Source organism: Panthera onca, chromosome A1 (genome assembly GCF_046562875.1).
Source record: "Panthera onca isolate mPanOnc1 chromosome A1, mPanOnc1 haplotype 2, whole genome shotgun sequence".
NCBI classification, from domain to species: Eukaryota; Metazoa; Chordata; class Mammalia; order Carnivora; family Felidae; genus Panthera; species Panthera onca.
Window position 1 is genome coordinate 31277936 of NC_138339.1, and position 27558 is coordinate 31305493.

The 27558-nt window shown below is 42.2% G+C and overlaps 1 long non-coding RNA gene across 2 annotated transcripts in view; it reads right to left on the reverse strand.

The window, feature by feature from the left end:
* The window catches only part of LOC144616013 (uncharacterized), a 116290-nt gene that overhangs the window by 84667 nt on the left and 4065 nt on the right, over positions 1 to 27558 (reverse strand). The window lies entirely within an intron of this gene.

Here is a 27558-nt window from a genome sequence, read left to right on the forward strand (position 1 = left end):
CCCGCAAGGTGAGGTTCTGAAGAATTTACCAGAAAGACTCTGACACAGTGAGTAATGCCAGTGAAACAGCACTTTATCTTTAGAAGTCATGGGATACACATGAACATACGGGACTTCTAAGGCCGGAGCCGGAGCACAGGGCTGCCTTGAGCTTCACTGAGCGGGATCAATGAGGTTGTGCTCAGGCATCAGTGGTGGGGAAAATGACTCGACAAGTGTCACATGTCTCATATCTTAGGTCTCATGTGGCTTTCTAATTTAGTTCTAATTGAGCTGCGAAACAAAGATTATGAATATTAATATGATCTAAGTGTAGTGTAGTCTACACTGTTGTGATTCTGGGGGGCTCATCCTGCAGCTGTATTGCATAATCCCACACTCTCATCTGAACTAAATCAATAGTCCTCGATGAAAAATTCTTGCAACTTCTTTATAGGTGGGGAGTCATGGATAGACATAAAAGGCTTTTTTGACTGCTGTATTATTTAGCATTCGCTTCTGAGTCTAGCTGTAGTGTTCATGCAAGGCATGCCCGGAAGTACATTCTTCACCTGTTTATATTGATGTACTTATATAATAGCAATTACAATCCCTGAGATCTTCTGACTTAGGGCACAGCTCTTTATAAGTGAAAACTCTGTTCACAGTAATTGGAGCATAAGATCTCCTTCCTTATCATTATCCTATAGTGATATACTGGAGCCAGGAAAGACCCTCTGGTTTCATGTACCTTCATACCAAACCAACTCCCTGCCTCTTATATGCCACAATGGTCTAATGCAGTATAGTTCTGTACAAATGATCTCTTTGGCTGCAAACTATGGTCAAGTACATATGCACATACACTTGAAGACACGTGACTTCACGAATTCAACATAATTCCAAACAAAATTCCCCTGGGCCTTTGGGGAAACTTGGCAAGCTGATTCCAAAATAAATATGCAAGAGCAAAGGACCTAGACAAGACACTCCAGAAGAAGAACCATATGGAAGAACTTGACTTCCAGATATTAAAATTATTCTAGGGCTAAAGCAATCAAGATAGCATGATTTTGGTGGGCAAAAGTGTAGATGGACCAGTGCAGCAGAATACAGAGCACAAAAACATGTCTGCATTTGCATAGACACGTGACTGGTTTTTTCTAGAGCTGACATTGCAGATACATGAGGAAAATAGTAATTTTTTCAATATATGGGTATGAGGGAAACAAATTACCATATATTTTTTGTTTTGTTTTGAGAGTGCAAGTCGGGGAGGGGCAATGGGAAGAGGGAGAGACAGAGAATTCTAAGCAGGCTCCGCTCCCAGCACAGAGCCCAACGCAGGGGCCCATCTCATGACTGTGAGACCATGACCTGAGCGGAAATCAAGAGTCAGACGCTTAGCGGACTGAACCACCCAGGTGCCCTGTTACCCATGTATTTAAAAAAACTTTTGAACCCTTCACACTACAACTTCTGTAAAAGTAGAATTATAACATTTATCAAAAATGAATATAGGGGTATAGTTTTATGATTTTCTTGTTTATAAGGATTTCTTTGAAAAATAGATATCATAAATGATTCTTAAAATGAGATCAACTAGATTGCGCCTGGGTGACTCAATCGGTTAAGCATCTGACCCTTTTATTTTTTAGTGTTTTATTTATTTTTGAGAGAGAGAGAGAGAGAGAGAGAGAGAGTGCAAGCTGGGGAGGGGCAGAGAGAAGGAGACACAGAATCCAAAGCAGGCTCCAGGCTCTGAGCTGTCAGCACAGAGCCCGACACGGGGCTCGAACTCACAAACCGTGAGATCATGACCTGAGCCGAAGTCAGGTGCTTAACTGACTGAGCCAGCCAGGGGCCCCAAGCATCTGACTCTTGATTTTGGGTCAGTGATTCCCCATAAATCAATAAATCAATAAGAACAAGACAACTGATACATGGGCAAAAATCTTAAGCGTGTATTTCTCAGAAGAGAAAGAAATAGACAAAAACCACAGAAAATGAGCAATTTTATTAGAAATTAGAAAAAAATACAAATTAAAACCATAATGATCAGTTACCATATACACAAGCAGTAAGAATACTACTAATAACCAATGTTACTGAGAATGTACAGCAATAGTTACACTGTGGAAGATAATTTGGCACCATCTAGTAAGTTAGAAAAGTAAACAAACTCTCTGACTCAGTAATATTCCACCCCAAGGTAGAGTCCCTAGAGAAACTCACGCACTGCATACTGGGAGACATGTAGAAGAATGTTTCATAGCAGCCCTGTTTGTAATTAAGGAAAGAACCCTGAAAACAGATGGAATGTTAGTAAACAAAAGAATGGATAAATAAATCGTGGCATATTCACAATGAATACATCAACGAACAAATCCAAAAGCCACACTCATTGTAGATGGAATTCAGGAAGAAAACGCTGAGTGTAAAAAGCAAGTAGAATACAGTAAAACCTTGGAGTGTGAGTAACTTGCTCTGCGAGTGTCCTCCAAGATGGGCAAACATTTCTAATAAATGTTAATTTGATTGCTTGAAAGTTGCTTTGATACGCCAGGGGTTTGGATTCCTTTCGCAAACCAAGGTTTTACTGTACATGCAAAATGACTTCATTTACATAACATCGAAGAACATGCAAAACTAAACAATACGTTCTTTGGGGATGTCAACATATAAGACAAAACTATAAAGAAAAGCAAAGGGATGATGAATACAAAAATGCAGGTAGCAGTTATTTCTGATAGGGAGTCAGGAAGGCTTCCAAATAATGGCAATGGTCTTTCTTAAACTGGGTGGTTGGTAATAGATTTCTGTTGTGTTATTATTTTTTTTTTTAATTTTTTTTAACGTTTATTTATTTTTTTGAGACAGAGAGAGACAGAGCATGAACGGGGGAGGGCCAGAGAGAGGGAGACACAGAATCTGAAACAGGCTCCAGGCTCTGAGCTGTCAGCACAGAGCCCGACGCAGGGCTTGAAATCACGGACCTCGAGATCATGACCTGAGCCGAAGTCGGCCTCTTAACCGACTGAGCCACCCAGGAGCCCCTGTTGTGTTATTATTATTTAAACTTCCCACATTTTTGTAACATTTTTATTCTGAATTTTTTTTTTTTTTTTTTTTTTTTTTAGAGAGAGAGAAAGCACGTGTGAGTTGGAGAGAGGGGCAGAGGGAGACAGAGAGAGGGAATCTCAAGCAGGCTTCACGCTCAGCGCAAAGCCTGATGTGGGGCTCGATCCCACCAACCTGAGATCATGACCTGAGGTAAAATCAAGAGTAGGACACCCAACTGACTGAGCCACCCAGGTGTCCCTATTTTGAAATAGTTTTATATTCACATAGAACTTCTAAAAGAGCACAGTGAGTTCCCATGTATCCTTCATCTAGCTTACCCCAGGCATTAGTATATTTCAACGATCAAAACCAGAAAGTTGACCTTGGTGCCACACACTATGAACTAAACTGCAGATCTTATTCAGATTTCACTGTTTTTCACGTGGACTATTCCTGAGTGTGAGTGTGCGTGTGCGTGTGAGTGTGCGTGTACCTCTATGAAGTTTTATCGCACGCATATTTTTGTGTAACCACCACCACTCTCAAGATACAGAATTTCTCGGGGCGCCTGGGTGGCTCAGCTGGTTAAGCGTCTGACTCTTGGTTTCAGCTCAGGTCACGATCTCAGGGTTCACGAGTTCGAGCCCACGTCGGGCTCTGCTCTGCGCTGACCGTGTGGGCCTATTTGAGATTCTCCCTCTCTCTGCCCCTTCCCTGCTCGAGCTCTCTCTGTCTCTCCCAAAAATAAATAAACTTCAAAAAAAAAAAAAAGATACAGAACTTCCCATCACCACAAATAAACCTTATAGTCACACCTTCTCCCCAAAACCCTAGCAGCCGTTTGTCTGTTTTTATTACTGTAATTTTGTTACTCTATTTATTTTTTTTAATGTTCTTTTGTATCTATTTAATACTTTTTAAAAACTCAACCTCCAAAGGGAGGAATGCTTAGCAGGTAGAAAGGAGGTCCCCACCATCTGTCCTCATTAGCCTACGTGGTGAAATTTTCCCAGGTTTGCTGAATTGCCTGGTACTTCGTGTTCCCCACAACTCACCTTCCTCACCCCCTAAGAGACCACAGGTAGTGGTAAGAACACTTTTTTCTCTTTAGAGGGTCATGTCAGAATCAGAAGACCACCCTGTCTTCCCTAACTTGCCCCTCCCCCTTGATCTCAGGCCACTGCAACCGGGTAGCAGCTTATGACAGTTTCCATTTCAGAGGGTGAGGTTAACCCATCAGAGGGAAGGCTCACCAAACAAATGAGACACAGATGGAGAAAGTACAGATGCACTTTGAGTCATCGGACTGGACTGTGACAGCTCAGCACCTAAGTCATACTTTCGGTTTTCATCCCTGTCCCCGCAGGCTGACTGGCTCCTGCTTAAGCACAGTCCCTGGCGGGTCCCAGGCTCCTGGTGGCAGGCTACTCCAGGCGCAGCCGGTTTAGGTTGAAGCCAGATATTTCAATTCATTTGAACCCCAGCCTAGCTGCCTGCCTCTCCTGGAATCTGCCCCACCTCTTCTGTAATGTGCCTCCTTTTCCTCCAATCAGCCTCCTGGGGATAAAGAAAGCCTTCCTCTGCTCTATGCCTTTTTATGTAAAAACAAACTCTATCCCATTTGGGCTCCTGTAATTCCCATGATGCTTACTGCATCTTTCAAACCTGGTTCAAACAAAACAGCCTCCACCTCCTCCCTTCCCCCCTCCCTTTCTAGTTGAGGTGTGTTTTGTTTTGTTTTGCTTCCAATTTATAGTGCTCAATCAGGCATGTATAGGCAGACCCTGTTTTTGCCACAGTCGGTTCTTGGAATCTTTCTCATAAAGGGAATCATATTTCCTTCTAAGAACAATGCCATAATTGGAGGTTGCATTCCTGTAGAAAGCCCAATCACAATTAAATAAGCTTATTAAACTGTATGCCTTAGGATATTATCATGTGACTTGAGAAAGGGGTTGTGGACAAGAAAGTCTGGGAAACACTGGATTTAACAAAGTTAATACCCACCCCGTGCAAGAATGATCAGATCTTTTTGTGACCCACTGACTTTTTTGGGGGGTAGAAAGGCAGGGTTTCTACCAGCTACTTGAATGTAGAACCACCACCAAATTAAAGCATATATATGACAATAATGTATCATTTTTTAAAAAGCAAAGTTAAAAGACCTGACGATGCTATTCTCCAACTCCTGCAGAACGAACACAAACCTGCTACATGTGTTGAGTCTGCTCCTGTGTCCAGACCTACCCTCCACCTCGCCATATCCCCATGGCAGCTGACGGATGACAATGGCTCCCTTGCCCTTCACTCAGGTCTCATCCACAAGCGTTGATCCCAGGAGCACTTCCCAGTAAATGCGTTCCAGAGAACCCAACTTCGGACAAGAGTCAAACAGCTCTATAGATATGAGAAGGAACAGCCCCCCCTCCCTTTTCATTTCTAGTTTTCCAGAGGTAAGTAGTTCCAACTCCTTTGATATACTCTTTGCATATCTCTGGAAAAAAATGCTTATTGTGTTACTATTTTTGAATATTTCTGTTTTAGGCATTACCAATCAACTTTCCTCCATGGAGACTGAGAATATTGCTCTCTTTCACACACGCACACGCGCACACACACACACACACACAGGGCACACTTCTCATCCACCTATGGCCTCAGTAAAGTTAGAATCAATACTCAGTAAACATATTACTATGATTATACATAAAGGAAAAATAAAGCTTAGCACTGTAACAGAACATGATTGCTTTTTCCACTCACACTTTATTTCCCTAAAGTTAGTATGTCTTGCTTTTCCATTTGCTCAATTTTCTGTTATATATTATTCATTTATTTCCAAATGCTTCCCTTCTTGATATATCTCCTCTTGATAAATTCAAAGAAATTAACATTCCATCAATTTCATCTTCTTGAAGATGTCTTTTCTAGAGCCTCTGGACTGCAGTTACCTGAATGAATTGACTTCTAATGCTGTCTTCTGTTTTCTTGGAGTCTCCTCTCCCATGGTTTCCTTCACATCTGTCTTTCATTGGATCTCTTCACTGGTTTACTTCCTTGTTTTGGTGGGTCACACCTTTCAGTAGTTTCCTTAGCGACAGTGCAGGGAGGTCAAGGTTTTGACAGCGTGCTTGCCTGAGCAACGGCTTATTTTACCTTTGTCCTAGGCTGATTCGGGAAGGCAGTGGACCTAATAATGCCTCCTCCTTTTCTAAGCCTTTGTCTTTGGCAAAATCTCTTCTCCCTTTCATGGTTCTCTATCTGCTTAGGCATCCATGCTGAAGGAGTCTTGAACGTGTCCTCAGGATAAGAAATTGATTTCAATGCCCATAGCCAAATATCAGTTTAGGTTGTGTGAGGCACCAATTATTTTTTAAAGTCAAGTTCACTCTTATTGAAAGGTTTAAGCTTAGCTGTCTAATTTCAAACATTTTCATCCCTCAAGGAAGTCTCTATTTCATTATCATTGACATTAACGAAAAATGTTAAATTCCCTCCTGAAATATAGGTCTTGGTGATCCTATGAAAAGCATGAAAGGCTAAAGAAGAGCCAAAGTACCAGTTTTCATATTAGGATAAATACACAGACATATAGTGGTATGAGACATTTAGTATTTTATGGTTTGTGTATATATATTTGTATATGTTATATGCATGTTATACACACATATATATGTATAGCACCTTGAGGAGCATGACTTTGAATGGTACAGGCCCACTTATGTCAGATTTTTTGATAAATATAGTACAATACATAATTTTCTTTTTTTTTAATTCTTTTTAATGTTTATTTATTTATTTTTTCAACTTTTTTTTTTTTTTTTTTTTTTAAATTTTTGGGACAGAGAGAGACAGAGCATGAACGGGGGAGGGGCAGAGAGAGAGGGAGACACAGAATCGGAAACACGCTCCAGGCTCCGAGCCATCAGCCCAGAGCCTGACGCGGGTCTCGAACTCACGGACCGCGAGATCGTGACCTGGCTGAAGTCGGTGGCTCAACCGACTGCGCCACCCAGGCGCCCCAATGTTTATTTATTTTTTGAGAGAGGGAGAGAGACAGAGCACGAGCAGGGGAGGGGCAGAGACAGAGGGAGACACAAAACCCGAAGCAGGCTCCAGGCTCTGAGCTGTCAGCACAGAGCATGACGCGGAGCTTGAACTCACGGACCGTGAGATCACAACCTGAGCCGAGGTCGGTTGCTCAACCAACTGAGCCACCCAGGCACCCCTATAATTTTCTTACTAACATTTTCTTCTCTAGCTTACTTTATTGTAAGAATACAGTATATAATACATATAACATACAATTGACTGCTGTTAATAAGGCTTCTGGTCAACAGTAGGCTCTTAGTAATTAAATTCTGAGTTAGTCAAAAGTTATATACAGGGGTCATATATGTCTATGTTGGGGGGTTGTTCAAAGGTCAACTATATAAATGTAGCTAATGTGTCCACATCATTCAAAGTCAGAGTTCTAAGAGTATACAATTAAAGATTTTTTCCCACCCAGTTTCCTAGTCCATAGAGACCATAATTTGTTTTGTGTGTATCCTCCCAAAGATACTTAATGTACTTGAACATTAGAAAATACATTGGTAACTTGAAAGGAGTGTCATGAATAAATTATTCAAAAAGGCATGGACAAGGTAAAAGGAAATGACATGGAATGGTAAAGCATCTAGGGACTAACAACAGCACCAGTAAATTGGGAAGGGCAAAAGGGATGGAGAGAAATAACTAGAATCTAGAGATAGCTGTTAGTGAGGGCTATCCAGCATGAGCAATGGCCCTTGATGGAAGCTCACAGCCACTTCAACCCAGGACCAGATTGAAGATCCCTAATCCCATCTCCAGCCAGGGTCTCCCATTGGCTGAGCCCAACTGGAATCCAGAGAATGAGGAACTAGTTCTTCCAGTGAACGAGTTCACTAGATCTGCAAAGAGACAAAATTCAAAGACAATCTTCCCATGGCTTCCTCTGAGCCCATCCAGGCTGGTGTTCACCAAAGGGCTGTTTACAAACCACCTACTGTGCACAATACAGTTTAAGGTGAGACAGGGATTAATGTTCATAATTTGAAAAAAATTTCAAACAATGACAAACTTAACAGAAAATCTGTATATATAGAAAAAAGAACATTTTCTTCCTGAGCCATTTGAAAGTAAATGGCCAGCCTAAAGCCCCCATACCACAGAATTCTTTAGTGTGTTTCCTATAAACAAGGGCATTTTCCCATGTAAACAGATACAACCATCAAAGTCCAGACACTAACCTTGATACATTATTACCATCGAATCCTCAGACTTTGAAACCTAATTCCCAATGTGATGATACTAGGAGGTGGGACCTTTGGGAGGTGATTGAGTCATGAGAGTAGAGCCTTGTCAGTGAGATCAGTGCTCTTATAAAAGATGCCCCCAGAAAGCCCCCTTGTCCCTTCTGTCATGTGAGGTTTTGGTGAGGATATAGCCATCTATGAACCAGGAACCAACTCCTACTAGACACTGAAACTACCAGCACTTCGATCCTGAACTTCCCAGCCTCCAGAAATGTGAGAAATAAATTTCTGTTGTTTAACACAGTCTATGGTATTCTGTCATAACAGCCTGAAGGGACCACAAAAAAGAATTAAATAGAGCAAAAGGCATTTAGAGTAGCCAGGCAAGATGGAAATGATTCAGAAAGACATATTTCTTCATTGAGCAGGCACATATCTACTTCTTAGTTTCTGAGAGGATATTGCAAAAAGGGTCAAATAACTGTAAGGAAAAGCAAGAAAGAAGTATCATATGGCAGTGAAAATTTGCGGTGTTGGTGGTTCGTTGAACTAGTGAGCAAGCCACCAATGCTTTTGGCTGAAATGGAAGTGCTATTTATCACCCTGAACCTCTCCAACTATACACTCACACAAACACCAACCTTTTATTTTCAATAAGCCACTTGGGTACGATATTAAATGTCTTAGATATTAAACATTGGACACTTGTCAGAGAGGCAATGACAGACTACTACAGCAACCGATGCCAGCTAGTGAAACCACTTTGCAAATGTTTCTTACTCTACAAGTGAAAAAGGAAGTTGATTTGCAGGAAAATATGAGGTTCAAAGGGAATTTTAACTAAGACGCTAAGAAAAACATAATTTTGTAAAGACGGTTAATTCTCCAGGAAAGTATTCAAGAGCAGTAACTGGCAGCATTTAACAAACTGGCAGCTGAACAGAATGTGAAAATCTCTTGTTTTTAATTTATTTAAAATATACAGAAACAAACTGTTCCAATTAAAGTGAGTAGCTAAAGTGACAGGTTCAGTGACAGGTTTTACAGATTAATGCCTCTGTGGTTTACACATTCTGACACACAGAGAGGACTATTTATTATAGTTAATTGAAACAGTTGTAAACAGTGTCTTACCAAAAAAACAACTGAATTTTCTCTTTAATAGAAATTTTTACATTACATTCATTTAATATGTAATATTGGTCCTGATAATGATACTGGATTTTTTTTTTTAACTATCCCTATCTTTTAGAGATGAGATCTTTACAGATGAAGTGATGGGATGTTTCCAATTTGCTTCAAAATTGTCCCGTTGAATGAAAGAAAGCAGATAATCATACACATGGTGTAACACTGGCCAGGAATAGATCATTGCTGAAGCTGAGTGATGATTACGTGGGACTCCTTATGCTACCTTTTCTTACTTCTGTATAGGTTTGAAATTTTTCATAATACAAATTAAAAAAGAAAAAAAGATTAAACCCCCTAGGGTGAGAGGGTAGGGAGTGTGGTGGTTTTGGTGGTCATAGTTTCCAGAGGATTGAATTAAATTCATCCTTCGGGTGGATGATACATCAAACCCTTGAAAAGGTAAAGAAACAAAACGTGGGTGCATATTAAGGGGTCTTTAACCTACGTATATGTACCCGTGGCTCCCAGTAAGTCCAGGCATGTGGATCTTCCACGATCAGCTTTCTTAGGCGTGGACTGCTTTCACCTCTGAGGCACATGTTTTCTTGACTCCGTTTAAGTGGCAAGACTGATTTGGAAGAAGTCATTGTGTAAAAGGGAATACATCTATTTTTTAACAGATTATTCAAAAAAAAAAAAAAGCTTTGTCTAAAGGTTTCATGGTTTTGTCTTGAAGCAATTATATATTTTAGCAGAAGCCCTGGTCAAGGTTGGTGGGAGGCTTTTGAACCTCCTAAATCTCCTCTTTGCGGGGGGAAAAAAGTGCTCAAAATCAGATGCATTTCCAGATGAAAATTTCATCAAGATGTTGATTAACATTTGACTTAAATGATAGTTTAACATTTAAAAATTCAATTTAACTTATTTGAAAACTTAGTAATACAATAAAAGTAACTTCAGGCTGTTTGTTGGCTTTACATCTTTTTTAACAGCAAAAGATAATGAATTTGTCTTTCCAACAGTACATGAGGATTCACCCAAGACCTTTCCTTCTTGCTAATGGGGTTTGTTTTCATTTGTTGTAGTTTGAGTAGAAGGTTCAAGAGAGGGAAATGTGAGAAGAAAAAAAAAAAAAAAAAAAACAACCCGAGGGGTGCCGGGTGGCTCAGTCAGTTGAGCTACCGACTTAGGTTCAGGTCACGATCTCGTGGTTCGTGAGTTCGAGCCTCGCATCAGGCTTGCTGCCCTCAGCCCGTCAGCGTGGAGCCTGCTTCGGATCCTCTGTCCCCCTCACTCTCCCCCTCCCCTGCTTGCACTCTCTCAAAAATAAATAAACCTTAAAAAGAGAGAGAGAGAGAGAGAAAAAACCTGAACAATTAGATAGAGGCTACAGCAGGAAGCCTTTCACTGTTACATTTCTGTCGATATTTAAAGGAATCTTCAGTCACACACACGGGAGCCCAGTGTCTCTCCAGAACGCCCTTTCTCTGCAGAAGTCAAATCCGTCTCTTACCCTGTCCTACTTTAGTCTGCGAACTGGCAGGTATTACACAATACGCGGGCCATCCACGGGCATCTTTGCAGGCAGCCTTGGAAGCAGCACCAGCACGGGCGATGCCTGGCAACCAGCATCCGGAGCCCAAGAGAACTAGTCCAGCCTCGAGACTTCCAATGGAAGGCGGAATACGTTTGATTAATTTTTAGAAAATATTAATCCCCCTCTTTCTCCTCCCCCTGGAAATCAAGTATACTTCCCTACCCCCACTGGCTTTGGGCTTGACCACGGATCTCGTTCGGGCCAACAAAATGTAAGCAAGACATGATTGAGAGCAGCTTTAAATGTACTTGTGTATTTGGCTTCTCTCTCGGGCTTCCAAGGTCTGTTGTAGGAAGAACAGGCCCTGGGTAGCTGCTGATCAAGGAGACTGTGAGGTCACACAGAGCACGCCTGAACCCCACTGAAGCCTAAAGCCAAGCCCAGGGGACCAGCAGCCTGGAGCAGAGCTACCCTGAATGATACACAGACCTGTGAGCAAAAAAATATAAAAGCTAATTGTTGCAAGCCACTGAACTTTTGGTGTTTTGTTTTTTTTTTTTAATGCAGCATTATTGCATCAGTAGCTGGCTAACACAGAAATCATCTAAATATGCAAGGAAACGGAACCACGGGAGGAGATGTGTTTTCTAGACAGACTGTATGTAGCAGTGACTCTTCACCAACTTTAGAGTTACAGACTGTCTTAAGAATCCAATCAATACCTCGATTAGGTTCTTCTCCAAGCTTCTCAATTCCCTCTGTCCCTCCCCGTGTTTTCACGTGAGTCCATCCGATTGACAGCACCTAAACCATGTCTGGAACCCTAGCTGCAAGGAAGTTTGGGATACGTAACTTTTTAGCTTTTCCAGCCTTTATGACCTAGAGGCTTCAGTGGGACTTGGGTGAGTCACAGTACTCTAATATACCACCGAGAGGAGGGGGTGTTTAGGGAGGAGAATGAAAAGATGAAGCTAGAGAGAATTGGGAGAGCCTGGTGTCAGAGAAATTGTGGCAAGACAGTATATGAAGAAGCGAATAGTTGATCACTTAGATTACATGATACAGAAAACCATGTAGAAATGTACATGTAGAAATGTAAAGAATCTACTGAATTGGGCGACAGTGTCCTTAGAGACACTGGAAAAGATAAGGTAGAAACAATGAGTCCTAAAATAGTCCTCTTTCCAGAACTTCGGTTGGGAAGGGGAGGGGAAGGATGTGGTTACCATCCATGTGTTCTTGTGTAACAGTGAATCATTCCTCACTAAGGGATTAGTAACCTTGGTCTGCCCTGAACTAACTAGAAGGAGTCTTAATTTATCTTTCTTTGCCATTAAAAAAAAAAAAAAAAAAAAAAAAAAAGAACTTGTCCTCTCCCTGTTCCCTGAATCAGGGATCTTCTTGGGTCTCCCAAGTCTTCTTGTGAGTCAAGAGATGTGACTCTCCAATTCCCTGTGCGTTTTCTCATTGTCAAATTATCACAGCCCACAGCTGTGGGAAAGGACCCTGAAACTGCTGTCAGTGCTAGACCTGTGCTCCACTCGCTCTCTGCCCTCCACAGCCTGCATCTCATTACTTCCTGGCAGGGTCCTTCTCTCTTGCTCGCTTTCTTTGTCCTAAAATTCACATTAATTCCCACATTGTGTCACAGATCTCAGGCCTCAGTCTTCCAAGTCAAGCCATTGCCTCATAGCATTTGTACACACAACCAATGACCTCCTGATACCCATCTTCCCATCCTCCCTTTAGAAAAAAAAAAAGCAAACAAACAAAAACACTCCACGTTCTGCCTGAGCCTAAAAAGACACTAATTTCTTGGCTTCTCACGGAGCTACCAGAAAGGCGATTATGTCTGAACCAAAGGGAGTCTCGCTCCCCCTTCCTTCTGGTGGAGAAAGGTGTTGGCTGGAATGTTCCTGGAAGCCGTGTATTTAGCATGTCTGAGCTTCCCCACCTACCCAGACCACTCACCTCTAGGCTGTTGGATGAGAAGGAGATAAATTTCGGTTTTAAGTAAACCACAGCAATTTGTTTTAGACTGTACCTGACATAATACAATGGCTCTGAGACACATCGCTCTCCTTGGTGACAATGGCTGTGTGGTCCAGCTGCCACATGATGTGCAGGACTGACTTCACAGTGCCCACTGTGTCTTCCGGTCTGACCTCCACGATTTGTTCTCTGCCTCTTATCAGTCTCCTCTGACTAAAACATAATCTTAAAGATGTGTCTCATCTGTTATGACATTTGGAGATTTGGGGGCAAGAATGAAGAGTACTTGGTAGGATTCTTCTGGAAGCTTCGTCCCCTTGGAAACAATATACATATTCCCCATGATCTTCTGGCATTGGTACCAGTGAGCTTGCAACAATTGCTTAATAGTAATGCTTGCGTCTCTTACAAAATAGGGATTATGATTGTACCTATCTCCCAAAGTGGCTATGATAATAGCTTTAAGGGAATATAGTCAAATTATCCTACTTTTGCATACTTTAGGACAAAATAGGACCATTTGAACCAGTGCTTAAATCTCTCCCTGGATCTTGGAAAAGTCTGTGCCATCAGCTTCACGGTGAACCCCCCTCTGCCTACCTTACAGGGTCATTAGAGGATGATACAACACAGACCCAGGGCCACCAACACATAAGGCACATTTGTGCTTATTACAGAAGAGTGACACCCCCCCCCACCCCCACCAGGACTGTTTGGCTTGGTCAGCAGAACAAGGCTCGATTTCAGCCCTCACTCTTCCCCTTGGCTCGGTGCCTTCGGCATTGCGAAAACTCAAGGCTGCTGACACGTTGTGAGGCTGGTGCGTTGCACCAAGGGGTCCAGCCAACAGCGTGGAGTGCGTGGAAACTAAACTCAAGTCCCCTTCTCTCACCAACTGGTGTCTCTCAGCATGCAGGTACATGTGCCTGAGGAGAGGGCATTTCTGGCTTCGCACAAAGGCTCTGTCTGTCTGCCAGGTCCTGCACCCACTTTTTGCTGATGAGCACAGAGGTGCCTTAGAGTTGCGGGTGGCCCAGCACATCCCACCCGCTCACGTGGCGATCCTGATCACTGGCACTCAAGAGGCACTCTGCAGTATGGGAGGTGCTCTTCTGGGCCCCCTATTCTTTCCTACCAGAGGAACCTTTTCCGTACTTGCACCATCTTGTATACTTCACGGCCGTTTAAAATTTGCACATTTTCAAGGAAGCAATTGGAAAGTTGCTCCAGGGAATTGCTTTACCAGTGTGTCCTGTGCTTTAAGGAAGGGGCTACATAAGACCGCACTTTGGGGGATTTTGCCAGTTTCCCAGGCTGTCTGCATGGGCACACTGGTAGGAAGAAATTCTGCACCACCTGGGGAACAGCCAGACTTCATTTATGGTAAAGCTGAGCCAGAGGGCTGTTCCTGGCCAGTATCAGAGCCTGGGGGTGGGGAGTGGGTGGCCAAGCATCGACACCCTGTGATGTCAGACTTGTCTTTCAGTGCCAAGGTGGGAAGGAAGACTCAACATTAATTCCTTAAGGAGCCTGTTCTCTAAAAACCTGGTGGCCACTAGAGGGCTCTTTAGGTTTTCTCTGTCTCTGTCTCTGAGTCTGTCTCTCTCCTCTGAGGCTTGTCCTGCTAGGAGCTGAGAGATTTATTGAGTCGCTTTGGACCTTACCAGGCCTGCTAAGGGATCGAGAAGGATATTTGTATTTTACAGGGTAGGTTACGAAGGTGGACAGCAGGAAGACAGAACCCTTGCTCACCCATCCACTTTATTTCTGCTGAGGGAGTTACCCTGAGGCAAAGGGGCCTTCTTAGAAGCCCAATTTCTCCAAAGTAAACATGCATTAACATTTTTTTTAATGTTTATTTATTTTGGAGAGAGAGAGAGAGAGAGAGAGAGAGAGAGAGAGAGTGTGTGAGCAGGGGAGGGGCAGAGAGGGAAGGAGACACAGAATCTGAAGCAGGCTCCAAGCTCTGAGCTGTCAGCACAGAGCCTGATATGTGGCTTGAACTCACGAACCGTGAGATCATGATCTGAGCTGAAGTTAGATGCTTAACCAACAAAAATCTTTGAAATATAGGGGCTCCTGGGTGGCTTAGTCGGTCGAGCGTCCGACTTTAGCTCAGGTCATGATCTCACAGCTCATGGGTTCAAGCCCCACGTCAGGATCTCTGCTGATAGCATGCAGCTCAGAGCCTAGAGCCTGCTTTGGATTCTGTCTCCATCTCTCTGCCCCTCCTCTGCTCAAGCTCTGTCTCTCCCTTCTCTCTCAAATATAAATATTTAAAAAAAGAAAACAATGTTTAAAATAAATTTTTGATAATATAAAGGCTGAGTAACTTAAACTCCTACAAACAGCATGTAAGAATTAACTGTTGACCCATACTCTCATTAACATTGGACATGATCAATCTCATAAAATTTTCCAACACAATGGATTAAAAATACACATAAATGTTCTTGTTAATGAGCATCTGTATTTTGTGTTTTGTCTTTTTTTTTCTTAAGTTTATTGATTGATTTTGAGAGATACAGAGAGAGCATGAGCTGGGGAGGGGCAGAGAGAAAGAGAGAGAGAGAGGGAGGGAGACAGAGAATCCCATACGGGCCGGTGCAGAGCCCAACTCAGGGCTCAAACTCAAGAATCCATGAGAACATGACCTGGGCCGAAATCAAGAGTCGGACGCTTAACTGACTGGGACACTCAGGTGCCCCTTTGTCTTATTTCTACCCTCTCAAAAGTCTTTGCCCAATATGGATAATAAAAAATGATATATATTTTTTAATTCACAAAATCTCCCTGTGCAAAGGAAATATGACTTCCATGTAGGCCTTCCCTACTAGAGTATCCAGCCACTTTGGCCTAGCCCTCATTCTCTCGCAAACACACTGCGGCTGTCTGCTTACAAGGACAATGTTCACTGTGGGACTGCTCTACTGTGATAGTTTTGTGACTGAGCCTGTCAATATGTGAGCACTGTCTATTTATTTATTAAAAAAAATCTTTTAATGTTTATTTATTTTTGGGAGAGAGAGAGAGAGAGAGAGAGAGAGAGAGAGAGAGAGAGAGAAGGGGCACGAATTGGGGAGGGGCAGGGGGCGAGGAAGACACAGAATCTGGAGAAGGTTCCAGGCTCCCAGCTGTCAGCAAAGAGCTAGAGGCAGGGCTCAAACTCACCATGAGATCATAACCTGAGCCCAAGTCAGAGGCTTAACTGACAAGCCACCCAGGCGCCCCTAGCACTGTCTGCTTTAGTTTAAAACCACCTAAAGGGCAGACCCCGTTTACTTCTTCGCTCTGTTCAGCAACATGTATAGTATACCATAAGTGTTGCACTTGGCAAGGATAGGTTTCAGACTTGGCTTCTAATACCTGATTCTGACCACAGTTAATATGTAAAACTGGGGATTTGGCTAGGATCTATGCTGGGAGGAAAAAGAAGCAATAAGCAGAGAGCTGCCCTCTGCTGATGAAAAGAAAAAAAAAAAGCTTAGTAGCATAACTTCAAATTCATGGTCTGTAGCAATTTATAAAGGAATTTGAAGTGTCAGCTCTGGTTTCAGATGTTCTCAGGATTTCTTCTCCACTTAAAAAAAAAAAAAGCCCTGTTTTTAAGAGTATAGATATTTCTTTTCAAAGAAATATATGATTACTGAAGAAAATCAGCAATTTCTTCAAAAGTATAAAAAATTGGGGGCACCTGGGAGGCTTAACCTCAGTCAGTTAAGCTCTGACTCTTGATCTCGGCTCAAGTCATGATCCTGCAGTTTATGAGATGGAGCCCTGTGTCGGGCTCTGCACTGACAGTGTAGAGCCTGCTTGGGATTCTCTCTCTCCCTCTGTCTCTCTGCCCCTCCCCCCATGCACCTGCTTTCTCCCTCTCTCTGTCTCTCCAAATAAACATTTTAAAAAGTATTAAACAAAGACTTATAACCCTATCATTTTAAAGACAACTACAAATAACATATTTTGTACTTCCTTCTTGTCTGTATAAGCATACATACATACATATAAATGTTATGTTTCCCAAATTAGTAAAATAAGATTCTGTATCTTGCTCTTTCCATTGAACATTGACATTTCCTGCCATTAAATACTCTTTGAAACCTGATTTTTAATGGCTGAATATTTCCTTCCAAAGGCATATCATTAATTTATTAACCAAGTTCCTTCTGTGCCCAGACAACGTCTTTATGGCTTCCCTCTACTGCTTTCTCTTCTTGGGCACACAGGATGCTTCCATTTCCCAGCCTCCCTTGCAGCTGGTGGGGACGCAGTGACTGAGAGCCAGCCAACGGAATATGGGTGAGAGCGGCCCTGACCTTAAAGCCAACCCATGCCATCCTCCCGCCCTCTCTTCTGCTACCGCAGCCACTCTGGCAGCCATGTGTTCAGATGGCACATGGTTATAACACGGAAGCAGCCTCTGTCCTACAGGCACCACTTGGAAGAGGGAAGAGCATCGGACTGGCATCAGATAGGACCCAGTGGAAAACAAGCCTGGGTGTGTTCCTGCACACAGCCTAGAGATGCCTGAGGTAAAGATAATGTCAGACCTGCGAGTTCTTTCCAACTTTCCATTGTCGTAAGTGGCAACATTTTGCTCCTTGCCAATTATGCTGCCATAATAAGTAAGAAGTGTTAGGATTTCCTGCCTTTTAAATAAACAAATAGTTACTATTTCCTTCTTTATATGTTTATAAAACTTTACAGTTTTCTACAAAGGACTATTTTTTAATATAATTTATTGTCAAATTGGCTAACATACAGTGTGTGAAGTGTGCTCTTCGGTTTTGGGTAGATTCCGTGGTTCATCGTTTACATACAACAGTCGGTGCTCATCCCAGCCAAGTGCCCTCAATGCCCGTCACCCATTTTCCCGCCCTCCCACTCCCCCATCAACCCTCAGATTGTTCTCTGTATTTACTCTTATGGTTTGCCTCTCTCCCTCTCTGTAACTTTTTTTCTTCCCTCCCTTCCCTTCCCCCATAGTCTTCTGTTTGGTTCCAGGCAGTCCGTCTCAGGACAACCTCAACCTCAAGGTCCATCTTCCAGACAACTACAAGCAGAATTGTCTGGAAGATGAACCTTGAGGTTGAGGTTGTCCCGTGACGGACTGCCTGGAACAAGGGCTCCCTCTTCCCCATGGGAAGCTCTGTGCCAAGACCCAGGCCCCTGTGGGGCTTCTTCCCCCAACTCTACAAGGCCAACATCTAGCTGCCAGGTTCCAGGAGTGGCATTCTCAGGCCGCCGCTACCCAGCCTGCATCTCAACACAGACCACCTGGAACCTCAGGTCTTCATGATGGGTAAAGCCCGTAGTTGTCACGCTTGGCCCCTAGGCGCACAACCTTCAGATCAGTGTGTTCCATTTTACGGGGGGTGCCGTCATAGCATTTTTCATTTTAATGCTTCTTACTAAAGAATATATTTATTGTATATAAAAATTCAAAAGATAGAAAAGGGTAGAGTTAAAACTCTCCCCTCTGCTCCTCAGTCACCCTGTTTTCTTCCCCAGAGGCAATTGATTTGGTTTCTTCTGTGTCCACAGAGAGGTTATAAGTGATTATAACTTGTGTGCAACAACCAAAGTAAGTAACAAATGACGTTCCTTCTCGATCAAGGAAGGCATCTTTTGATTTTTGAAATTATTGCTTTTTATTTATTTTTTTTAATTTTTTTAACGTTTTATTTTTGAGACAGAGAGAGACAGAGCATGAGTGGGGATGGGGCGGAGAGAGAGGGAGACACAGAATCTGAAACAGGCTCCCGGCTCTGAGCGGTCAGCACAGAGCCCGACGCGGGGCTCGAACTCACGGACCGTGAGATCATGACCTGAGCCGAAGTCGGACGCTTAACCAACCAAGCCACCCAGGCGCCCCTGAAATTATTGCTTTTTAAAAGTGAAAACATTCATGACAAAAAGTCAGTCTATACTGGCTTTACATTACGCACCACCCCTCATTCTTAGACCTTCTCCCCCAGGAACAACCACAGTTACCAATTTCTCGTAATGCACTCAAAACATTCTTATGTATCTATCCCAGAAACATTAGCAAATTAAATAGACATATGGACATACCAAACACACATTTCTGACTCTCGCTTTTTTCACATAATTATGTGTCTTGGCTGTATGTCCATAGCCGTACATACGGATAATCTTCTTTCTTTTGAAAGGATAAATCGTGAAGTTTTCAGTCTTCTACCGGAAGATCTTCAGGCTGTTCCGAGTTTGCTGCTATTACAAACAACGTCCCTGTTTTCCCTTGTCCCCATTATTCACACAATGTCTTTCTAACGAGTGTTGGGGGGTGTGTGTATTACAATTTTCCAACTATGAACATTTGTAAGCCTAAATTTTCAGTCACGTAGACTATTCTTTCTTCCTAAGAACAGGAGAGTTTCAAAAGAAATTGTCTATTATCATTCTTGTTCAGAATGTTTGCACCTTCATCAAAAGTAGCATCTTCCAAAAATTTTGAGGAAGACAAATTCTTATTATTTTTACTACAAGATTTAATAAAATTGAATAACATTTCCCTCCCTCTTGGGAGTTTCAGCCTATTCTAGTTCAGCTCGGTTATTTTGCGGTGAATTTCAGTGAATCTTTCTCTTAAAATGCCTCGGGTGTGTGGAAATTATCTGAGCGTTATTCCAAAGTGACTAAGCATCCGCTGCTGTTTGGAAATGCACAAAATAATTGCTGTTGTGTTACAATTGGATGAAGATGGTGACATCTGAGAAACTGACAAGACTGAATACAGAAGTGAGCGCCTTTGGGGAGCTTTCGTTTCAATCTGGATGAAATGAATTTAAGCACAATGGAGTCACGAAGATAAAGATATGGCTTACTGTAGCTCCCTCACATAAATTTGTTTTTGGCATTTGAACAAAGTTCAAAAGGAAGGAATACAGGTGAAATAGCAGGTGAAAATACAACTGTGGGAGTGCCACTTTCTGTCATAGCTGAGTAACTCCTATTAAACTGATCCTCCTGCACATAACAGTATAAAGCTCTAGAAAATATATTTTTAGGGGCGCCTGGGTGGCTCAGTCTGTTAAGCATCCAACTTTAGCTCAGGTCATGATCTTGTGGTTCGTGAGTTCGAACCCCGCATCGGGCTCTGTGCTGACAGCTCGGAGCCTGGAGCCTGCTTCAGATTCTGTGTCTCCCTCTCTCTCTCAAAAATAAATAAACCCCTCAAAAATTTTTTGAAAGAAAATATATTTTTAAAAAACACATTTAAGTGCAAAGGACATTGAAGCACCTGGGTGGCTCGGTTAAGTGTCTGACTCTTGATTTCAGCCCAGGCCATGATCTAATGGTTCCTGGGATCGAGCCATTCATCAGGCTGGACTCTGGGCTGGGATTCTCTCTCTCTCTCTCTCTCTCTCTCTCTCTCTCTCTGCGCCTCGCCCTGCTCGCGCATTCTCTCTCTCAAAATAAATAAATAAACTTCATACATGCAGTGGAGAATAATCTACAGCAGAAATATTCAGGGTGGGGAGGAGGGCAGCAACACTTGGGAGGAGGGGAAAGACGCAGTTTCCCTGGTTTTATAACCCTTAGTCTCAGACTGGCCCAAGTCTGTGCAATTGACCCCTCACTGTTAGAAAATACATAATATTTCTGGCTAGAAGAACCAGAGGTCAGAGTTTGGGGCAACCATACCTTTTGGAAAGGAGGGAAATCACAGAAAAGAGAGAGCTAGACAGGAAGAAGCTGTGTTTAAAGCCTACATCATGCATACCGTCTGAGCCGTGCTTATGCAAGGCAAACTCAAAACAGCCCAGCTCAGCCCCCAAAAACTGAACTCAGACTAGAGCTACTACTCATGGTAAGTAGCATCAAGTTTGCAGCTTGAGTCTAACCATGTGATTTGTCCATTTAAAAAGAGTGGAACATTCTAAAAAGAATGATTGGTGGAATATAACAGAATCCAGTCTTCATCACATAATATTTACAATGTCCAGGTTATAATCCAAAATTATTTGAAAACCAATAAATAAACATACAAACAAACCAGGAAAATGTGATCTGTCCTCATAAGAGAAACAATCAATGCAGATTGATTCCACTATTATCTAAATATTAGAATAATCAAGCAATGCTTTAAAAAAGCAGTAATTATATCTATACTCAATGAGGTAAAGAAAATTATGCCTGTAATGAACTAAAAAATAGGAAGTATCAGTAAGGAAACAGAAAATATTTTTTAAAAAGAGTAAACAAAAATTCTCGCACTGAAATGTACATCTTTTTTTTTTTTTAAGTTTATTTATTTTGAGAAAGAGAGAGCATGCAAGTGCCAGCAGGGGAGAGGCAGAGAGAGAGAGAGAGGGAGAGAGAGAGAATCCCAAGCAGGCTCCACACCACCAGTGCAGAGCCCAGTGTGGGGTCCGAAACCACAAACCGTGAGATCATGACCTGAGCTGAATCAAGAGTCTAATGCTCAACTGACTGAGCCAGCCAGGTGCCCCTGAAATATGCATTTTTTTTTTCAGAGACAGAGAGAAAGAGAGCAGGGAAGGGGCAGAGGGAGACAGAGAGAAAGAGAGAGAGAGAGAGAGAGCAAGAATCCCAAGTAGGCTTCACAGCCAGCGCAGAGCCCAACACAGGTCTCGATCCCACCACCCTGGTATCATGACCCGAGATGAAATCAAGAGTCACTCAACCAACTGAGCCACCCAGGCACCCTGAAATATACATCTTTTCAACAAAATTTACTGCATAGATTTAATAGTAGAATGAGGATGGTAGGAAAGGAGTCAGCAAACTTAAAAATAGCTCAACAGAAATGATCTAGTCTGAAAAATTCAGACGAAAAATATTTAAAACAATTAATAGAGGGGCACATGGCTGGCTCAGCTGGTAGAGCATGTGACTGACACTTGATCTCAGGGTTGTGAGTCTGAGCCCATGTTGGGCGTGGAGCCTTCTTTAAAAAAATTAATAGAGCCACACGGGCATTTGGGATCATATGAAGAATCCTCACATATTCATAACTGGAGTCTCAGGAGATGAGAAAGAAAATGAAGCAGAAAAAAACATTTGAAGAAATACTGAAAATTGCTCAAATTTAGTAAAAGACAAGTTTTCAAATTCAAGACACTCAACAAATGCCAGGCAGGATGAATAATGGAAACCGATACATTATATACCCAGTGATTTGAATAATTGATGATGCATCAGAAACAGTGAAGGCCAGAAAACCATAGAACAACATCTTTAAATTGTTGGAATAAAGAAGTCGTCAACTCCAAATCCTATATCCAGCAAAAATATCCCTCAAGGATGGAATGAGGTGAAGACATTTCAAAATAAAAGAAAACTTAAGAGAATGGACTCCAATGGACCTGAGCTAAAACAAAAATGCTAAAGGAAGTTCTTCAGGATTAAGAAAATGAGATCAGAGGGAAACTTAAATCTTTGGGATAAGGACTGAAGAATATTGGGAAAGGTAAACACGTGGGTAAACACACAAGACTATTTGTCCTCTTGATTTCTTTAACATATATATCATGTTGCAGGCTTCATTCTGTCAAAGATATAATACAATTTATGACTACAACGTAAAGGGCAGGTGGTGTGGTTAAATGAAGGGAAGTAGTACAATATTATCTCAAGTAGACACTGAGAGTTAAGGGTATATACATTGTGATTCACAGAGAAAACATGAAAAAAATCACGCAAAGAGGAAGAACAAAAAAACAAAGGCAAATAAAATAGAACTAAAAAATATTCGACTAACGTAAAATAAGGCAGAAAATGACAAATACGAGGATAAAAACCAGAGGGAACAAAGTTGAAAACATACAGTAAAATGGTAGGCTAAACCCAATCATATCAATAAATGCCTTAAATGTAAATATGCTAAACACTCTCTATCAAATTGAAACATAGAGACTACCAGAATGAATTTTTTTTCAAAAGTCCCAACTACACACTGTCTGTAAGAGATGCTGTTCAAAATATAGATGTGACTATAGACTTATTTTAGATTAAGGTTGGCAAACAGTTTTCTAAAGTCCCAAAAATCCCCATCAAATTCTCTCTAAGCACTCCTGCCGTCATATTAGTGTTCTATCCTTAATGGCTACTCTCATATTTCTCATAAACACAAGCTAAGAGAATAAAAGCAGATATCGAAACAAACACATATTCAACATTCTCCCTAAAGCCCATGGGAAAAAAAGAAAAGTTCTCCCATTGTCTGACTGCTGATGATTTCTAGAACACAGTGTGAACACGTTATAATATCCAGGAGAGGGTAGATTGTGTGAAATTGGTCAATTAATCCATCCATCAATCTTCAAGTAATATGTAGTTCAAACAAAAAAACTCCTTTAGAACTATTAAGGATAACGTTATCCCTCACTGAAATTCACTTAGCAGATATTGAAAGGAAAGCAATTCATAATTAGGAATTCATTATAAGGAATCCCCTTATAATCCCCTGAATTATAAACTGTGAAAGTTCCATGTGGTTCTTGAACACTCAACACCTTGCTTCATCATTGCTGGCTCTATTTTATGTATATAAAGTTGGAAGTGATAGCTGTCCCTTAACTAATCAAACTTTATGACATATTGTAGATTAAAAATTTTTTTCTGGAGGGCCTATTCGGTTTTTCACGGGAATACATTTACAAAAGAACACTTTAATTTCCACTGGGTTTCCTTAGAAGTGATGTTGGCATCATCCACAATCATGTCTTAAGCAGCATCATGACAGCAGCATACTTTCAGACCTAAAAGTGAATCTTTTGGGGTGCCTAGGTGGCTCAGTCAGTTAGGCATCAGACTTGATTTCTGCTCAGGTCATGATCTCACAGTTTGTGCGTTGGAGGCCCGCACTGGGCTCTGTGCTGACAGCGTGAAGCCTGCTTATGCTCCCCTTCTCTCACTCTCTAATCCTTCCCTGCTCATGCTTACGTTCTTTCTCAAAATAAATAAATAAACATTAAAAAAAATTTAAGTGTATCTTTAAAATATCAAATGTGACATATTGCCCCCCAAATAGAGAATTCTTGTCCGTGAGGGCAATTACAAATTCGCATCTACTGCTTACCGGATGAAGCTACTTTCTTCAGAAAATTCCCAGCTCTTTCCAACTCCATTAGTTTGGCTACCAAACACTGCCAAGCATGTAATTTTAGATATTTATAGCAGTTGAACAACAGAATCATGATTATATTTCACAACTGACATAGCTGATTTCATATATCTATACCCATATTGGTGTCTATATAGTGTTCCTGACAGTTATGGGACTATTTTTCCTTTGAGAAGTTGGATAGAGTAGGGATACATCCCACTTGTGCCTCTCCAATGATGGTTACACAGGTGAGATCTTCTGGTGGAGGATGGATGATGAGGGAGGACAGATCAAAGGTCATTCACAGGTCTTTCAATGTAGTATCTAAATTAAAGGTTGGGCTGTTCCCTCAGTATAAGAGAATCACATGGGGAAAAACCAAGAGTTTAACTTGGACAAATTGATTTTGACATACGAATAAGATGGCCTGGAATTCAGATGAAATTACTGCAACAGGAAGAAAGATCCAGGGTCCTCGATGCACAAGTGATCACTGAATTCAGGAGCACAGATGTGTTCATTTGGGAGACTGGATTCAGAGAAGAATGTCAAGGATGGAGCCCCGGACACAAGAAGCCCGAGAAAGTGACGGGGAAGAAAGTCCGGGAAAGGAGGGGGGTGGAGTATATTGTGCTACTGAAATCAGAAGGAAACGGGAACAGCAGAGTCAAATGGAGCCCAATAAATACGTATTTTCCCAACCAAATCTTGTCAACGCTCAACAGGGAAGGGTATTTCAGCCCTTGGCTCAATATGCCCTTGGTATTTTTTTAATCTTTTCTCATTTCAGCTGTGTTTAGGCCAACTTTCCAAACTAACCTTTGGGATATGTATGTCATGCATACTTATGTATCAGTTTCTAGGGCAGCTATAACAAATGACCACAAATTTAGTGGCTTAGAACAACTCGTTCTCTCCCAGTTCTAGAGCCCAGACGTCTGAAATCAAGGTGCTGACAGGGTGAGTTCCCTCTTAGGGGCTCAGAGCGAGAATGTGTTGTGTACCCTTGTCCTATCTTCTGCCGTGGCCAGCAAGTCTTGGCACTCTTTGGCCTGTGGCAAGATAACTCCAGTCTCTGCGTCAGTACTCACATGGTGTTCTTTCTGGCTGTCTGTGTCCAAATTTCCCTCTTCCCATAAGAACAGCAGTCATTGGATTAATAGGACCTCATCTTAACTTGATTTAATCTACAAAAATATTTCCACATAGGGTCATATTCTGAGGTTCTGGCTCGACATGAATTTTTGGAGGACACTATTCAACCTAATACATCATCCTAAGGGTACGATCACAAATTTACAGGTGCTATAGCAACGAGACTCTAGAAAGGGATAAATTTAAGATATCAGAATGGTACTCAAAATAAATGAATTATATGTGGGCACCTGTAGGAGGAGGTCAAAGAGAAGACGTGACGTCCGGTTGACCCATGAACTGGACCTAGGGAAGCAGAGGCTCCTATCCCCTTCTCTGTCCTTGAAATGTATGTTCTGCCCACAGTGAGGCCACTTCAAGGACACTGCCTTAAGAGAGCAATGTGTTACTGAGATCATCTGGCCTCTACACTGACTGAACCCAGGCAAGGCTTCTAACTCTTAAGATTCTGGCTGACGGGTGTGGAGACCTACTCGTCTTGTAGCCGCCCAAGACAAGCCTAGTGCGTGAGCCCCTTTGCTTATAAAAATCTGCTACCTACCAACCTGGAATGGTCTTCCTCTTTCTTTGGTCTTTCCTTGCCCTCCCCTAATGGGGCCCTGCTTTGAAATTCACAGGCACTCCCAAGCATGGAACCAACAGCCTGGAATTTTTTGCAACTTGGTTTCCTTCCTTTGTAATAGGAGCTCAAAGTAAGATAAGACTCACTTTGCAGAAATGTTCACACAGTATTTTTTTAAGTTGGCATCTCATCTGCTCCTAAGAGATTGTGAATAGTTTCTGTAAAGAAGAAATTAACTTTTTTTTTTTTCCTCACTCACTGAAATATAGAATCAGAAAGCTTTTCCAGCCCTTTGGGATCTGGATTGGTAGTTTCCAGAGCCATGCAGATGGCAAAACTAATGGACTCGGAAGTATTGAGGTGTGGCAAAGGACCATATGTTTATTTAGACAAAAGTACCTTCTCTTCATTATCATCAAATATTTACTATGTACCATGGTCTTTGTGGCCCTATTAGGCAGTAAATGTATTTGGGCCTAAAACAAAATTCTTTCCCTGGGGTGCCACTGGGGAGGAGTAAAAACTGAGCACAAACACAGAAGTAACATTTAGGCTGATTCCGACAATATTTTGAGCTACCCAATCAAGAAGTGATTCTAAGATAAGATATGATTCACGCGCAATCCTTCTTAATCATTCTTGGGTTTCTTCCCCTCCTACAGTCCTTGGCAATCATGACACTTCCCAGGGTCCCTAAAACCGACCAGAACAGGCCTAGCAAGGCCCCACGAATAATCCTGCAAACTGTCAGTCATCCAGGTGAGTCCTCCAGACCCCAGAGCCTCACTGCTCTCTTCTCTGGGTCTTAGTGGGTCACAGAAGCAGCATGTGGATCCCAGACCCTCTTGGGAGCTTCCCAGGTGAAATCTGAAACTGGCCAGTACTTGGAGGGCAGGGAGAGACCTATGAGAGACACTGGCCACTCAAGTTGGTAGATGCTATCTTTTTTTTTTTTTTTTTTTTTAAGTAGGGTCCAGTGTGGGTCCCAACTGGTGGGGCTTGAACTCACAACCCTGAGATCAAGACCTGAGCTGAGCTGAAGAGTCAGATGCTTGACTGAGCCACCGAAGCGACCCTGTAGTTAGGTACAGTTCTAACAAGCAAAGGGAATTTATATAGGAGACTTGAGTGGTAACAAGATGAGCGGATCCCTGCACCCCTCTGCCAAACCTTAAAAGTTTATGCAGAGATCTTAACTAGGTTTAGTCACGGGTACCCTGCAGGTGTTCTCAACACTATGTCACTATCTCAAGGTTATGTCCATGGAGCATCCCCTAAGAGCCCAAAAGGCAAGCAAAACCCACTTTCCAAGGACAGGGGAAGGGACGAGAAGCGCAGATTGCCCAAGCGCAGCTCAAGGGTCAACTGGAGGTCCTGTCTCTTCCCTCCCCAACAGGGCAGTGTTAGGGTGATCTTCGCAACAGCTCCAAAGACCATAGGGGCTCTCCATAGTCCATCATAAAGAGAGGCCCCATAGGTATTTCAAAGGCCCAGTATTTGAAATGTGAATTTCAAAGACTCGATGGCATTTTTAAGAGGAAAAGCAAGTTGTAGCAGACACAGCTTTCTGTGACACAAAAACTTCAGGACTGTTGCTACAGATGAAACTCGGCGCGTTTCAAGACCCGGACCAGAGCCAGGGTCCTAGAACTAACTGTCCAAACACCTTTTCGTCGCTCTGACCGCCTAACGGAAACACAGCCCGAAGTTTGGCTGAAGCACTCGTCTTCTGCCCAAAGATTTTCTGCCGGGGAGCCCAGGGTTC